Consider the following 18,193-nt stretch of genomic DNA (forward strand, 5'->3'; position numbering starts at 1 on the left):
CACATACCTGGGCAGCATGGCTCAGCAAAGTTGACACACAAAACTAACCATCTCAGTTATGACTTAAAAAAAAAGTTCATGAGCAAAACAGATAAAGCATCACCTTTTCATTCTTTAGGTCTTTAATGGTACCACTAATTCCTATAATTCTAAGATTCATTACTGCATGTAATTTTACTCTCTTGGCTAAAATGGTAAGGGGCATTCTCTGGGACTTCGACTCTCTGTTCCTCGCCATAATATCCCTCATTCCACAGCTTTGTGAACCAATGTGGGAGTTCTAGTTAAGTATATAACTCCTATGAATGAACTTATGAACTTCTCATGTTTAGTTCTCAGAGAAATAATTGTTGGATGGATCTGTAGACCTATCAGGAACACTGTATGATGGACTTGGAATAAACTTAATTTATCCCCTGGTCTCCATAAGCCCTCACTCTAACATGATAATACTTCAGGTACTTTATTTTCAGTGTCAGATCTAACTTCAAACAGTCAGAATTCGGTGTATTATCCTTTTCCCAGTAAACAGTCTGGCAAATGGCCCTGGAACTCTCTGGGGAATACAAGTATATACATGTATAATGGTACTGCACAGCACTTCCTCCATAGGTGCCAGCCTTCCATTCAGTCTACAGACTCACAAGTCAGTGAACCAACTTGGTTGTAGAAAATGGGGGAGGGACAGTAGTTTTCCATTGTAGTGACTTATGTCAAGTTTCCACTCACATTTTTTTTCCAATTATATAATTTAACAATACCCTAGTAAGTTATATATAAATCTTGTCACAAGGAGAACCATGGTGTGTTAGTCCTTGACCAAAAATGCCTGTGGAACAAGGTACCATGACAGCCAATGTAGTGTTGCTAAGCATTATAGCATTTATAACTTTTAGGTCAGCTTTGCTTCTGATGTTTACCTGACTTCTGTTCTACATTATCCTTCTCAATACTACAGAGTCCAATGGTCTCCCATCTTCCAGAATGTAGCCAACTTTTAAGCTTTTCCTTGTTACTCTTTGCCTTGTCACTAATGTACTGTTTCACCTGCTAGAATAACTTTGGATCTTCTGGGCTGCCCCATGGACACAAATGAGGTGGTAAATTCTCTAATCTTATAAATCTGTTCATATCATATCTTATAAAGCTTTCATATCAGCCCATACCTTTGGACTTCGTGAATGCCTTACCAAAAACAGTCCTAACACCTCTACTTCACTTGCTGTGGGCCATAAGGCAAGCCTCAAGGAGTTGTCCCAATATATGCATTTGGGCCATGTGTTTCTGCCTGAACATTGAATTCACATCATGAGTAGGTTCTGTGAATCAAATTCTCCACCTGTCCAGCTGTATGTTGCCTCCTCCTTGACTTTGGACTAATGAACTGAGTAGACTCCTATAGGTTTAATTTTGGCCCTTGCTATCATTTATTAACTAGGTACTGTAGTCCTTGGATAGATAAGCTATTTCATCCCAAAGCAGAGATCGTGCTTCTCCATTTAGATTGTACTGAGACCTCACCCTAGTTATTGGAAGGCAAGGCGAGATTATAGCCAGGGATCTTGAGGAGAATAACATTATCTTTTGAAAAATCTATTTTTAGTAATATCCTTATATATTGCTCAGGCAAGGGGAGTTGTGATTTTCTTCAAAGTTTCAGGGCACTACTTTTTCTGACCCACAGGATTCAGAGAAATTCAGATCAAGCTTCACAGGCTCATCCACTCAAAACCCCTCATAAGAGTTCCTTTCCTATACCATTGAAGGGCCATGACTTTGTTACAGGTCTCTTTACACTTAGTTTCCTCTGCAATTCTTCTGCCTTTGCGATTAAATCCTAGGTCTGATTTTTCTGACCAGTCTGCCTTTCAATTCAGGGGGATGAGGATAACTTCTAAATCTTCAGTAGAGGCTCTAGGCTTTTGTGGCTTCCTCTGGGCTAGAGTTGGATGCCTTAAGCCTATTCCTTTTATTTATTTTTAAACTTTTTATTTTTTATTGGGGTATAGCCAATTAACAATGTTATGATAGTTTCAGATGAACAATGAAGGGATTCAGCCATACATATACATGTATCAATCCTCCCCCCAAGCCCCCTCCCATTCAGGCTGAAAATAACATTGAGCAGAGTTCCATGTGCTATATGATAGGTCCACATTGGTTATCCATTTTAAATATAGCAATGTGCACATGACCATCCCAAAATACATAACTATCCTTTCCCCTGGAAACCATAAGTTCATTCTCTAAGTCTGTGAGTCTCATTCTATTTTGTAAGTAAGTTCATTTGCATCTTTTCTTTTTAGCGTCCACATATAATGGATATCATATGGTATTTCTTCTTTTCTGTTTGACTTACTTCACTCAATATGATATTCTTTAGGTCCATCCATGTTGCTGCAAATAGCATTATTTCATTATTTTTAATGGCTGAGTAATATTCCATTGCATATATGTACCACATCTTCTTTATCCATTTTTCTGTCAATGGACATTTAGGTTGCTTCCATGTCTGTGCTGCAATGAACATTGGGGTGCACATATCTCTTCAGACCATGCTTTTCTCTGGATATATGCCCAGGAGTGGGGTTGTAGGGTCATATGGTAGCTCTATTTTCAGTTTTTTAAGGAACCTCCAGAGTAGCTGTACCAGTTTACATTCCCATCAATAGAGTAGGAGGATTCCCTTTTCTCTATACCCTCTCCAGCATTTATTGTCTATAGACTTTTTAATGATAGCCATTCTGGCTGGTGTGAGGTGATATCTCATTGTACCTTTGATATGCATTTCTCTAATAATTAGCAATGTTGAACATGCTTTCATGTGCCTATTGAGCCTATTTCTTTTATCTTAAGGCTTCTAATTTATTTAACAGAAGCCATATCTTTCTACAATTATCATTGTCCACGTGCTATCAGAGGGCTCAGTTCAGTTCAATGGCTCAGTCATGTCTGACTCTTTGCAACCCCAATGACTACAGCATACCAGGGTTCCATGTCCATCATCAACTCCCAGAGCTTGCTCACGCTCACATGCATCAAGTTGGTGATGCCATCCAACCATCTCATCCTCTGTTGTCCCCTTCTCCTCCCACCTTCAATCTTTTCCAGCATCAGGGTCTTTTCCAATGAGTCAGTTCTTTGCATCAGGTGGCCTAAGTATTGGAGCTTCAGCATCAGTCCTTCCAATGAATATTCAGGACTGATTTCCTTTAGGATTGACTTGTTTGATCTTCTTGCAGTCCTAGGGACTCTCAAGAGTCTTCCCCAACACCACAGTTCAAAAGCATCAATTCACTCAGCTTTCTTTATGGTCCAACTCTCACATCCATACATGACTACTATTAGAGGGCTACAAATAGCTAATGTTTCACCTTCATCCTACATTTGATCCTAATTAACCATAGGTAAAAAGCTTTAGTATTTGTGTTTGCATGTCATGAATTCTTACCACTCTAAATACAACCAAAGGTGGAATCACTTACTTTCATACCAAGAGTAATACAGCCCCTAGATCCTTTTCTCAGAGTCTTTCTAGTTTCCTATATGTTTTCCACTGTCTTTAACCCAGTTTATCAAGAAGTCAGAACAAAAAATTGTCCTACTAGTATTGTGAGTAACACTCCTTGCTAAGAGGAATAAAGGACAAGTGAAATGAGGAAAGGACATAGGAGTAGAGAATTTTAAAAAGTAAATATACTTTAACAGGCGGGAAGTCCTAGTATGGAGAATGCTGAGCTTTAGTTTCAATCTTAAAAATCTTTAAAAATACCTACTACTTGCCTAAAGTATAAAGAATGGGAAATTCAAGCATGGATTAATAGACCATTTTACAATTGAAGATTTTGCAAAGAACCTAGAGGTCAGTTTTCATCCCAATCCTAAAGAAAGGCAATGCCAAAGAATGCTCAAACTACCTCACAATTGCACTCATCTCACATGCTAGTAAACTAATGCTCAAAATTCTCCAAGCCAGGCTTCAGTAATACATGAACCATGAACTTGCAGATGTTCAAGCTGGTTTTAGAAAAGGCAGAGGAACCAGAGATCAAGTTGCCAACATCTGCTGGATCATGGAAAAAGCAAGAGAGTTCCAGAAAGACATCTATTTCTGCTTTATTGAGTATGCCAAAGCCTTTGTGTGGATCACAAGAAACTTTGGGAAATTCTGAAAGAGATGGGAATACCAGACCATCTGACCTGCCTCTTGAGAAACATATATGCAAGTCAGGAAGCAACAGTTAGAACTGGACATGGACCAACAGACTGGCTCCAAATAGGAAAAGGAGTACGTTAAGGCTGTATATTGTCACCCTGCTTATTTAACTTATATGCAGAGTACATCATGAGAAATGCTGGGCTGGAAGAAGTACAAGCTGGAATCAAGATTGCTGGGAGAAATATCAATAACCTCAGATATGCAGATGACACCACCCTAATGGCAGAAAGTGAAGAGGAACTAAAAAGCCTCTTGATGAAAGTGAAAGTGGAGAGTGAAAAAGTTGGCTTAAAGCTCAACATTCAGAAAATGAAGATCATGGCATCCGGTCCCATCACTTCATGGGAAATAGATGGGGAAACAGTGGAAACAGTGTCAGACTTTATTTTTTGGGGCTCCAAAGTCACTGCAGATGGTGACTGCAGCCATGAAATTAAAAGATGCTTACTCCTTAGAAAGAAAGTTATGACCACCTAGATAGCATATTCAAAAGCAGAGACATTACTTTGCCAACCAAGTTCTGTCTAGTCAAGGATATGGTTTTTCCAGCAGTCATGTATGGATGTGAGAGTTGGACTGTGAAGAAAGCTGAGCGCCAAAGAATTGATGCTTTTGAACTGTGGTGTTGGAGAAGACTCTTGAGAGTCCCTTGGACTGCAAGGAGATCCAACCAGTCCATTCTAAAGGAGATCAGCCCTGGGATTTCTTTGGAAGGAATGATGCTAAAGCTGAAACTCCAGTACTTTGGCCACCTCATATGAAGAGTTGACTCATTGGAAAAGACCCTGATGCTGGGAGGGATTGAGGGCAGGAGGAGAAGGGGACAACAGAGGATGAGATGGCTGGATGGCATCACTGACTCAATGGACATGAGTTTTAGGGAACTGCGGGAGTTGGTGATGGACAGGGAGGCCTGGTGTGCTGCAATTCATGGGGCTGCAAAGAGTCGGACAGGACTGAGCGACTGAACTGAACTGAACTAGAGGGTAAAATTATATATCAGAAAATCATTGATTCTCTCCTTTTGCTCTTATGTTTGAACTTTATCTGACTTGTGATTTTTCTAGCTAAACATGTTATTCTATTTTATCAGATACCCTTCACCCTACTGCAGAAATGTTTCACTCACCATCTTGTTACTGCTTCAGTTACAGTGGTGCTCACTGTATTTTAATATTCTTTTATTTACACAATATAAATCTACTGCTACTGCTAAGTCACTTCAGTCGTGTCCGACTCTGTGCAACCCCATAGACGGCAGCCCACCTCTATTAGATGATTTATTTTCATTAAAATAGCTTTTATAATTTGACTGTCAGTCTTGTTCTTGCAGTTACCCTTTCATTGTCATAAAATCTCAATTCTCCTTTCCTTTGCTCCTACTAAGTTCATGTCTTACACAGTACTGTTACTTTGGGGGAGTGTCTGTTAGGCTGATAATATTCTCCTTTTTCTCTTGCAAGAATGGTTCTGAAGTCACTGTCATTGGATCATGGAAATTTCTTGTGCACACTTCTTAAAACATTTGGCTAAGTACTGAACCTTTATCCTTAAAATTGTACCTTTGTAAGACACAGATGTAGCAGAGTACTGGATCATCAGGTAAACAAGTGCATGACCAAAGAGGAGCTAGAAGTGCATAGCTATTTAATGACTTCTAACTTATCTTTAATTTTTGCTTTTATTTACCCTTAACTTTGATGTTTGTCATGTTTTATTTAGTCATTTTTATCACTAAACACTCAAAAGAGCTTAAACACTTTCCAGTCATGATATTAGGCACTGGAGATGAAGTGAGTTGAGTGAAGATAGCAGGAGAAAAGAATGGCAGCCATAAGGGATGCTTGCCTCTTCTTGAAATGTCCTAATCTGAAAGGGAAGACAGTCCTGTTGAAAAAAACTACAGTGACAATTGTGCAGATAGAAAAAACGACAATGCAGTTCGTAAGTACAGTCAAGGGAACAACCACCTTTACTGTGAGGGGAGTAGCTTCATCTTTGTAAAGATGACTTTTGAATAGTTTTGAGTCACGAGGATCACAGAAGGCAAGCAGTTAATACATTTGAGGATCATAGATAAACATCTTGGCAATTTGTCATGCTCTGAATTTCAATTTTTGCTTTCTCTCTGTTCTCTTAGTGAAGTCATGGGGAAAAATGGTACTTTGCAAACAGGATATTCTTCCAACAAGGAAACAATAGCTTCCTTCTAGATTAATGAATTTCCTGAGCACTTGTCTTCCTCTATTGCTACCTTTCTTGATTTTTTTCTCTCTAGAGATAGATTTATTTACTCTCAGGGATGTCCAACTTTATAAAATAACCTTGGTAGGCATTTTTATGTGTAAAAAAAAAAAAGTTTCTCTAGTTTCACAAGAAAAGGTTTCTTTTTGGATAATGATTTTAGTCTTTGGAACCAAGAATCAGGATGATTCTAAATTGGACTTTCACTATACCCATATGTCATTTTGAATTTTATACTCATCTTGAGAGCACATGTTAAATATAATAAACAAGGGAATTAGACACCTAAACTTTAACATAACATATCAAGCTTCCTTGTTGGAAACTAAGTGAAGAACTAGTATAATAAAATGCTCGCCATGTTGAATGAACTTCTAAATGTAGAAATACATGATAAAGGGAAGTGTCAACACTTTAGCTCATTAAAATATTGATAATTTTTTTTTATAAAAGTTGATTTCTATTTCCAGTTTTTAAGGAATCTCCACACTGTTCTCCATAGTGGCTGTACTAGTTTGCATTCCCACCAACAATGTAAGAGGGTTCCCTTTTCTCCACACCCTCTCCAGCATTTATTGCTTGTAGACTTTTGGATCGCAGCCATTCTGACTGGCGTGAAATGGTACCTCGTAGTGGTTTTGATTTGCACTTCTCTGATAATGAGTGATGTTGAGCATCTTTTCATGTGTTTGTTAGCCATCTGTATGTCTTCTTTGGGGAAATATCTATTTAGTTCTTTGGCCCATTTTTTGATTGGGTCATTTATTTTTCTGGAATTGAGCTGTAGGAGTTGCTTGTATATTTTTGAGATTAGTTGTTTGTCAGTTGCTTCATTTGCTATTATTTTCTCCCATTCTAAAGCCTGTCTTTTCACCTTGCTTATAATTTCCTTTGTTGTGCAGAAGCTTTTAAGTTTAATTAGGTCCCATTTGTTTATTTTTGCTTTTCTTTCCAGTATTTTGGGAGGTGGGTCATATAGGATCCTGCTGTGAATATGTCGGAGAGTGTTTTGCCTATGTTCTCCTCTAGGAGTTTTATAGTTTCTGGTCTTATGTCTTATGTTTAGATATTTAATCCATTTTGAGTTTATTTTTGTGTATGGTGTTAGAAAGTGGTCTAGTTTCATTCTTTTACAAGTGGTTGACCAGTTTTCCCAGCACCGCTTGTTAAAGAGATTGTCTTTAATCCATTATATATTCTTGCCTCCTTTGTCAAAGATGTGTCCATATGTGCATGGATTTATCTCTGGGCTTTCTATTTTGTTCCATTGATCTATATTTCTGTCTTTGTGCCAGTACCATACTGTCTTGATGACTGTGGCTTTGTAGTAGAGCCTGAAGTCAGGCAGGTTGATTCCTCCAGTTCCATTCTTCTTTCTCCAGATAGCTTACACACTGAGGAAACCAGAATTGAAAGATATAACATGTACCCCAATGTTCATTGCAGCACTGTTTATAATATCCAGGACATGGAAGCAACCTAGATGTCCATCAGCAGATGAATGGATAAGAAATGCTATGCTACGCTAAGTCACTTCAGTCTTGTCTGACTCTGTGTGAACCCATAGATGGTAGCCTACCAGGCTCCCCCGTCCCTGGGATTCTCCAGGCAAGAACACTGGAGTGGGTTGCCATTTCCTTCTCCAATGCATGAAAGTGAAAAGTGAAAGTGAAGTCGCTCAGTCCTGTCCGACTCTTAGCGGCCCCATGGACTGTAGCCTACCAGGCTCCTCTGTCCATGAGATTTTCCAGGCAAGAGTACTGGAGTGGGGTGCCATTGCCTTCTCCAATGGATAAGAAAGCTGTGGTACATATACACAATGGAGTATTACTCAGCCATTAAAAAGAATACATTTGAATCAGTTTTAATGAGATGGATGAAACTTGAGCCTATTATACAGAGTGAAGTAAGCCAGAAAGAAAAACACCAATAGAGTGCACTAACGCAAATATATGTAATTTAGAAAGATGGTAACAATAACCCTGTATACGAGACAGCAAAAGAGACATTGATGTATAGAACAGTCTTTTGGACTCTGTGGGAGAGGGAGAGGGTGGGATGATTTGGGAGAATGGCATTGAAATATGTATAATATCATATATGAAATGAGTCGCCAGTCCAGGTTTGATGCACGATACTGGATGCTTGGGGCTGGTGCACCGGGACGACCCAGAGGGATAGTATGGGGAGGGAGGAGGGTTTAGGATGGGGAACACATGTATACGTGTGGCGGATTCATTTTGATATATGGCAAAACCAGTACAATATTGTAAAGTTAAAAAATAAAATTTTAAAAAAAGTTGATTTCTATTTTTGGTCTAATCTCATTTTATATTTTTAGATATTTTCTGGTTTTCATGAGCAAATAGAACTCTGCATGGCTGCCAAAATCAGAATTTTAATGTATATAATCATTACTCATTTTGTTATTTATATTATAAAATGTTAATGAGTCAGCACATATTCATAGTTTTTCTTCACAGAACATTTTGCTTCAGTTAAAGCATTTTATGTTACAGGTGACATGAATAGGTTTTTACTTCTAATTTTATTGTGAAGATCTCTTTGTTTGTAGGCACAAATTGGGGGAAAAAAAAACACTGGTAGCTCTAGAGCTTAAATACTTGATGCCTGTGTGGGTATTGAGATATTTACATGAGAATCTTTCCAACCTTTGCACTGACCAAATTGTAGTTCAAGAAACTAAAGTCTATGGTGGAGGAGGTTTGGGGGTGCCGTAATTAGGAGACCTGTGATTTAAAAACGCGTGTGTTTTCCTTCTACAGTATGAATACACCTCAGTTAAGAGCAGGCAAAAGTCAAAGCAGGCCTCAGGAGTAGATCTCTTTGGGAGCTCATAAGCAGCCATTAAACCAGTGCTTTTTCTGTAAAAGTACTTTTTATTTTTGCACGAAATTTGAAGAATGGATCTTTTTTAAAGTTAATTCCATTCAATTTATCTGATGCCAGTCAATAACATAGGTCTTTTCAGACATACATTGGCTTTGTACATCCCTCACTTCTACTTACCAAGTTGTAATACAGGTAGTTGTCCACAAATTCATCTCACTCACTCATTAAATAGGCATGCACTGAGTACTCCCCACTTACTAGCTATTTTGTCAAATGCTAAATATTTTTAAAATCCTTGCTTTGAAATTGCCTATCGCCTAGTAAGGAAGATGAGCACATAGTCAAATTATTTTAGAAATGGTGCAAAAAAACTGTGCTTTTTGTTTGTGTGGCAAATCTAAGTACTTTTCTAGAAGCAGTGTTCTGCCCGTGAAAGGGAAACATGGGAGAGGGCATAAGGACCGAAAAGGTTTCTCAGATTTTAGTATGTAATACCTCTATTCCCATTCAGTTTATGTTGCTTTAAGTTAATTTCTTGCCTGGTTATTCACATTAAAAATTTTGCAAACATAAAGGTTGTTTGTTTATGTGTATCCTTTTGTTACTGACTTTCAACTTACTCCCATTGTATTGAGGGAGCGTTATTCGTAGCATCTCAACATCTTAACTTACTAAGGCTTGCTTTCTGAAGTAAACCTGGTCTACCTTAACTTGTACATGAACATAGTATATGTGCTCTTCAGTATGTACCCTCTGCACTTGTCATTATTCCTCCATTCTAACGTCCTCCTCCTCATTTCACTAAAACCCATGTTATCACAGTCACCCGTGATTTCTACATTGTGAGTAAGATGGACAATACCCAGTCTTCATCTTGTGTGACTTATCAGCTACAGTTGACACAGTTGAACATGCTCTGCTATTTGAACCAGTTTTTGCTTGGCTTCCGAAACACCACTTTGTAACTTACCTGCACACCTCACTAGTCCCTTCATTCTTCTTTTCTAGTTTCTTTTCACTGTTTCAGTCTCTGAAAGCTGAAGTGTTCAAGACTTCAGCCTTTGGACATCTTTCTTCCCAAACCACACTCACTGCTTATCTCTGGACTTTTTAATGCCATTTATGGTGGGCTACAGTCCATGGGGTCGCAAAGAGTCAGACAAGACACAGTGACTAAAAACCACAATGTTCTAAAGGCTTGGAAATTCACATTTCTGGGTGCATTTCCACAGTCTCAAAGAGGCCTACCCTTTCTCTTTCTAGTTCAAGTTGAAAAGGACCTCCACCTCCTCATACTCTCAGATTCAAGTCTGTCAGTATAGTGTATTTGCTTAATTAAGTATTTTCTGTTTCCTCCAAGTAGAAGATATGCTTCAAGAGGAAGGTTTTGTCTGCTTTCTTTACTGAAAAATTCATAGGCGCTTGGGACGTTGCACATGGTATTCCAAATACCTGTAGAATGAATGAATGAAATCAGTCTCAGGTTTCTGATTGACATTGCTATTTTTTAGTACATGGATTCCTATGGAGTGGTGATTGTCCTTTGGATTCCACTGATAGAGGGAAGGCTGAAGCAGAGCCTGACTGCCCATACAAGTCTACACTGCAGCTCACTGAAAATATACTCCACTACATATTTTAAAAGCAACTAGTGTCACATATATGTGGAATCTAAAAGAAGGCACTGATGAATTTATTTTCAGGGCAGCAGTGGAGAACCAGGCATAGAGAACAGACCTATGGACATGCGACGAGGGGAAGAGGGACAAGGGCAGATGTATGGAGAGAGGAAAATAGAAATTTGTATTACCATATGTAAAATAAATAGCCAATGGGAATTTGTTGTATGAATCAGAGAATTCAAACAGGGCTCTGTGACAGGCTGAAGGGTGGGGTGGGAGTGGGATGGGAGGGAGGTCCGGGAAGAAGGGGACATGGGTGTACCTATGGCTGATTCTTGTTGATGTATGACAGAAAACCATAAAAATTTTTAAGCAATCATCCTTAAATTAAAATAATAATAATAAAAAAGAAACTAGGAGAAAAAGAAAGAATAAAACCCAAAAGAAATGAACTCTGCCTGTTAGGACACCTACCAATTTGTTGCTAGCCTAGTTCTAGTTCCTTAAAGCCTGACTTTGCTGTAAAGTTGTGGATGTAGTTTCGTATTGTATACCAAGTGAGGAGATTTGAACCAGGCTTGTGTGCATGCTAAATTACTCCAGTCGTGTCTGACTCTTTGAGACCCCTATGGACTTTACCCTGCCAGACTTCTCTATGGGATTGCTTCTCTGTCCATGAGATTCTTCAGGCAAGAATACTGGAGTGTATTTCCTTCTCCAGGTGATCTTCCCAACCCAGGGACTGAACCCACGTCTCTAATGTCTCCTGCATTGGCAGGCAGGTTCTTTACCATCTGAGCGACCAGGGAAGACAAAGTTGCGTTTAGTTCAGTTCAGTCCCTCAGTCACGTCCGACTCTGCAACCCCATGAATTGCAGCACACCAGGCCTCCCTGTCCATCACCAGCTCCCGGAGTTCACTCAAACTCATGTCCATCGAGTTGGTAATGCCATCCAGCCATCTCATCCTCTGTCGTCCCCTTTCCGCCTGCCCCTAATCCCTCCCAGCAACAGAGACTTTTCCAATGAGTCAACTCTTCGCATGAGGTGGCCAAAGTATTGGAGTTTCAGCTTTAGCATCAGTCCTTCCAAAGAACACCCAGGGCTGATCTCCTTTAGAATGAACTGGTTGGATCTCCTTGCAGTCCAAGGGACTCGCAAGAGTCTTCTCCAACACCACAGTTCAAAAGCATCAATTCTTTGATGCTCAGCTTTCTTCACAGTCCAACTCTCACATCCATACATAACCACTGGAAAAAACATAGCCTTGACTAGATGGACCTTTGTTGGCAAAATAATGTCTCAGCTTTTGAATATGTTATCTAGGTTGGTCATAACTTTCCTTCCAAGGAGTAAGCATCTTTTAATTTCATGGTTGCAATCACCATCTACAGTGATTTTGGAGCCCAGAAAAATAAAGTCTGACACTGTTTCCACTGTTTCCCCATCTATTTCCCATGAAGTGATGGGACCAGATGCCATGATCCTAGTTTTCTTAATGTTGAGCTTTAAGCCAACTTTTTTACTCTCCACTTTCACTTTCATCAAGAGGCTTTTTAGTTCCTATTCACTTTCTGCCATAAGGGTGGTGTCATCTGCATATCTGAGGTTATTGATATTTCTCCCGGCAATCTTGATTCCAGCTTGTGCTTCTTCCAGCCCAGTGTTTCTCATGATGTACTCTGCATATAAGTTAAATAAACAGGGTGACAGTATACAGCTTTGACGTACTCCTTTTCCTATTTGGAACCAGTCTGTTGTTCCATGTCCAGTTCTAACTGTTGCTTCCTGACCTGCATATAGATTTCTCAAGGGGCACGTCAGGTAGGCTGGTATTCCCATCTCTTTCAGAATTTTCCCTTAGAGGCTTGCGAAGTCTGACCTCAAGCTTCTGCCCCAATTCAGGGAAGATGCAATGAAGCAGATTGCCACCAGAGGGCACTGTGGTACCTCTTTGCGAGGTTTAGTTTTCCAGGATGTATAAGATTGCGGAAGCTTGGGAAGCTTTTTAAAAAACCATAAACATAGAGGAATATTTTGCTCATGTCGTTAATGACGTTGCTTCATTTTGAAAACAATAAGAAAAACTGTGTTGAACTGTGGCTATAGTAATAAAAATGATGAAGGCTGATAATAGAAATTTCACATGAAAATATATGCAACATCCCTTGTTATCTCAAGATACCAAACCCACTCACAATTTTTAAGACTGCTGATGAGATCATAAATTTGCTTGATTTTCAAGGAGGATCATTGGTCAATATATCTGAAAGTTACAAATGCATTCATCTTTGAACTCGCTCTACATGCTTGTAGGAATGTTTCCTGCAGATGAACTTATGAGATACTAACTTACTTTTTTACTAAGTCATTTATCATAGCCTCTTAATAACAGTGAAATTTTTGAAAAACAAGTGTTAAGGAAGTTCAGTTAAAGAATTTATCAGAATTACCATATATCAGAACAATAGAAATACATGAAACTGAATATGATTAAGATACTGTTTACTTGATAAATGATCTCAAAGTTACTTTAGGTGGAAAAAAAGGCTCATAATAGTGGATAAAATATGCAATTTTTAAATAAGGGAATGAGGAGTGAAAATATACATACACTACTGTATTTGCAGAAAGAAGTTTAGCAAGGGCACACAGATGCTAGGAAATGTCTTGTTGAGGATGACAAATGGAAAGATTTGGCATCAAATGGGAGTAAACCATTTTATACCATTTTTTCTGAGACTTAGACTCATGCAAATTAATTACTTACTCACAAAGCAGACTATATTTAATTGGTGGGGAAAAACTTCAGGTTTCTCATTGAGAAAATGTTGGTGATTCAACTGGTTGTTTCATCACTCAAATGCATCAGATACATAGAAGTGTTAGTTGGAGTTAGCTAATTCTGTGAGTTAATGAATTCTATTAGGACTAGTGCTTCTAGCATGCTTGCATGAGGTGAATTTTCCAGCAAGGTTGGCCAAGGAAAAAAAAGGCAGAGTTGCTTGGATTTTCCTTTGGGACCTCTTTCCCACTGTCTTTAGTCGCCAATATGAATGATTGATTACAGATTGATATGCCCTTTGGGCAAAGAATGAAGAAATTACTGAGCCTTTTCCTTACATTTTTAACAGACTTAATCTAGTAATACATATTCATTTATTCACTTAATATTTATTGAGTACTAAGAACCTGGCAGTGAACCTCCTTCTGAGGATACAAATCTGTCAGCCAGAAGCTTATCTTTCCCTCAGAGAGCTCACAGTCAGCTAAGAAGACAAGCATGGTCTAATTGCTTTGCAGAGTGATATGTGTGCCATAGAGAAACAAAGAATGGTTTCCCTTTCTTGAGAGAGACTGGAGAGAGCCTTCACATCTTATTATGAGTGAGTGCTAAGTCACTTCAATCATGTCCAACTCTTGGCGACCCTGTGGACTGTAACCTACCAGGCTCTTCTGTCTGTTGGTTCCTCCAGGCAAGAATACTGGAGTAGGTTGCCATGCCCTCTGCCAAGGAATCTTCCTGACCCAGAGATAGAACCCATGTCTCTTAAGTCTCCTGCACTGGCAGGCATGTTCTTTACCACTAGTGCCACCTGGGAAGCCCCTCATATCATATTACAAACTTCAAAATCTGAGTGAATTTTCTAGGTAACAAGATTGACATAGGGGAAGAAAAAAGCCCTTAAGTAGAAGGAAGAATGTTTAGGAAAGTCAGACTTAAACACATGGTCTATTGGAACAAGAGCTGAAGAGTTTAGCATGACTGTGTGTGTGTGTGTGTGTGGTGTGTGTTTACATTTTGAGAGAATTACTGCTAATGTTAAGTACTTAGTATGTGCTCTAGGTACATTATGCTGTTTAAAAAAAAAAAACACTCTGAAGTATATATTATCCCCATTGTACAGATAACAATACTGAGAAATAAAGTAATTTGTCTAGACTTACGCATGTAGGTAGAGCTAGGACTCAGATTTCCATCTGATTCCAAATGTGATGCTCCAAAGTATGAATAAGAGTGTTTGCTAGATCTCTTCTGTTTGCCTTTCAGATGCCCTGTCTACCATTCTTCATCCTAGTCTGTAAAACTGGAAACTAGCCTGGATGAAGTCTATCAACAGGCTTTTATGCTGTTAGAATTCCTGTGTGGTCAGCCCCATAGGTAGCATAGACAGGAAACCAGAGAGAAGGGAAGAGGAGTATTTTATCCCAGGGCTCCCTTCTGTTCTGCCTGCTTATGCTACCTGGTATCCTTAGCAGAGATCACTGCTGATGTGCAGGAGGCCTTCTGTGCACGCCTGACTCCTGAAGTGAAAAAAGTGTTAGTCGTCCAGTCATGTCCGATATTTTGTGACCCTGTGGACTGTAGCCCTCCAGGCTCCTCTGTCCATGAATTCTCCAGGCAAGAATACTAGAGTGGGTAACCATTCCCTTCTCCAGGGAGTCTTCCCAAATCAGGAATCAAACCTGAGTCTCCCACACTGCAGGCAGATTCTTTACGGTCTGAACCACCAGGGAAGCCCACCTGACTCCCAGGCGACAGTAACTCTTCCCTGTTCTTGTCCCTGCACGCCTGGGGTGAGAGCAACTCGTCTACACCTTCCCTTGTGGTTTCTTTACATGCCACCCACTGTTTTTTAAATAGTATTTTTATTAAACTCTCTTCAAATTGTCCTAATTTTAAAGTACCATCTGTTTTCAGTTGGCACCGTATCAACATTTAGGAAGTTTTTTTTTTTTTTTTTAATCTAAGCGAGAGTTGATGAAAGTCTATTGGGGCAGTAGTTTAAGATGAAGAGTCGGACGTGACTGAGCAACTGAACTGAAGTTTAAGGTGAGAGGGATGGGCTAGGTTGCAAAAAGAGAGAAATCTGGATTTTAAGAGGACTTTAAAGAAAGAACAATCATTCTTAAGGTTTGAGTTCTATAAAGGAATCCAAATAGACCTTTCTTTGCAAGTTTCCCATTTCATTACATAGACAAATTCTTCACCTAAGTAAATAGCAAGATAGAACAAAAGAGGTGGTTGCTAACTTGACACCTGAAGACATTTAGGGTTTGTATGTGTTGAAATACATGGAGCCACATTATTCATTCACAGAGGGTGGCACCAGGTAATAAGTGGTGAGTCAAATAAGCAACTAGTGCTGAAAAGGTATAGCAAGAAGAGGGAGCCCAGGCAGGTGGATCAAGCAAGAAAGTGTGTCAACCTGCTCAGCCCTGGTTCTGAGAGTTCAGGATACAGTGAGCATAAGGAGGAAGGTCAGCAAACAGAACTCCAGATCCTGGGGAAGGGGATGAAGGTGAAGCAAGTGCTGGCTGGAAAAACTGCAGCATGCCTGGCATATTGCTAGGGTTTCCCTGGTGGTCCAGACATTAAGACTTTGCCTGCAATGCAGGAGACCTGGGATTGATCCTTGGGTTGGGAAGATCCCCTTGAGAAGGGAATGGCAACTCACTTCAGTATTGCCTGGAGAATACCATGGACAGAGGAGCCTGGCGGGCTACAGTCCATGGGGCTGCAAAGAGTTGGGCACAACTGAGTGACTAACACTTACACTTTCAGTCTGTATCTCTTGGATATTTCCTTAAACCTCCCAATTGTATACTGGACCAGAGCAAGGCTGAGAGCTCTGGAGGTCAGGTGGTTGATAACTGAGAGGCCCTAACATCCCATTCACAAAGGCAACTCAGCTCTGAGATTTTTTTGAAGGCTGTAATTTTATCAAGTAGTTGAAAGGTCTGTTTTCATCTTATGTTCCAAAGCAGCAACATTGTGCATTTGGGGAAACAGGCATGTTCTTCATCAATGTCCCTCAAGTTGAAGAATTTTAAATAAGGCAGGCATAAAACCAAATGGAATTGCATTATTAAATTCCATTTCCTACTGGGATTCCTTTTTGTGATGGGAACAAAGGAATTCTGAAATGTAATATTTTTAACACTAGCTTCTTTCTGGGGTTTAAAAATGAATTTTGATTTACAATCTCTGAAGAAAATATATAGAAAATAGTTTCCAAAATTAACACATCAATTAAACCAAATGGATGGTAATAATTGTGTGAAAATAATAAATCTTTTATAAAGAACATTATAGGAAATAAAATACGGATGTACCCTGTGACTTACATAGGTGCTATATTAATCACTGAGGTGTGAATTATAGAGGTAAAGAGTTTATGCTTCTTTCCTTTGTGTTGAGCATTCTGATAAATGAGAGTCTAATGTGACAGGAAAAGATAACATAATGAATATGTTATTATGCTTGAAGGAACATGAAAAAAAAAAAAAGTGACTGACACTGCATTTTGTTCCAGGTGGGAGTAAAAAGCAAGCAGTTCCTGGCCCATAATACTCCAGTTTAGGATGTCTGACTGATGGCATGCTGGCACCAACCTTGGAGGAAGTGATGAGCTTCAGCTCCAGGTGAGTTCGGTACACCAAGACACAGTTTGTGCATCTTTCCTGCTTCTGCACACAGAATTCCTAAAATAACTCCACTGAGCCTTTTACCATTTAAAAAATATTGGGCTTTAGCATTTCTTTAAAGACTAGAGTTGTGAACTTCTATATGCTTTAAAAGTCATTGGTTATTCTTCTTTTAACTTTCACTAGTAGAACAGGTAATTAAAGATAGGTTTCCTTCTGAACCAAGTGTTAAAATGCCTGAACTAAAAGCAGAATGAAAGATAAAACTTCACATAGTATTTGGGTGTAAGGAGGGAAGGCGATTTCTCTAAGAGACCTCAGTGGAAACCCAGAGTTACCATGAATCATTTCAGATGGATACATTATTCCAGATCCTTCTTAGTATCAAGTACCTAATGGCTGAGTTACCCTTCAGGACCCCAGATTTTGTCAATTGCAGAGTCATGGCACAGTGGAGCAGACAGATAATCCAGTAATTGAAAAGAATTTTTGATGTCTGGTTTTCAAGAGATCATAAATAAGGGTCAAATACACTGTTATGACAAACCTAGAATATTAAAAAGCAGAGACATTACTTTGTCAACAAAAGTCTGTCTAGTCAAGGCTATGGTTTTTCCAATAGTCATGTATGGATATGAGAGTTGGAATATAAAGAAAGCTGAACGCACAAGAATTGATGCTTTTGAACTGTAATGTTGGAGAAGACTCTTGAGAATCCCTTGGACTGCAAGAAGTTCCAATCAGACCAGTCCTGGTGTTCATTGGAAGGACTGATTTTGAAGCTGAAACTCCAATATTTTGGCCACCTGATGCAAAGAGCTGACTCA

At 39.2% G+C, this 18,193-nt stretch overlaps 1 protein-coding gene across 42 annotated transcripts in view; it reads left to right on the forward strand.

The window, feature by feature from the left end:
• Window positions 1-18,193, forward strand: part of PTPRD (protein tyrosine phosphatase, receptor type D) — a 2,534,232-nt gene that overhangs the window by 772,936 nt on the left and 1,743,103 nt on the right. For all 42 annotated transcript variants that reach the window (XM_027549289.1, XM_027549255.1, XM_027549273.1 and 39 more), the window contains exon 4: window positions 17,255-17,363. The gene's annotated coding sequence lies outside the window, so the exon portion shown is untranslated. The remainder of the gene's footprint in view (window positions 1-17,254; window positions 17,364-18,193) is intronic.

The sequence above is a fragment of the Bos indicus x Bos taurus genome, chromosome 8 (assembly GCF_003369695.1).
Source record: "Bos indicus x Bos taurus breed Angus x Brahman F1 hybrid chromosome 8, Bos_hybrid_MaternalHap_v2.0, whole genome shotgun sequence".
NCBI classification, from domain to species: domain Eukaryota; kingdom Metazoa; phylum Chordata; class Mammalia; order Artiodactyla; family Bovidae; genus Bos; species Bos indicus x Bos taurus.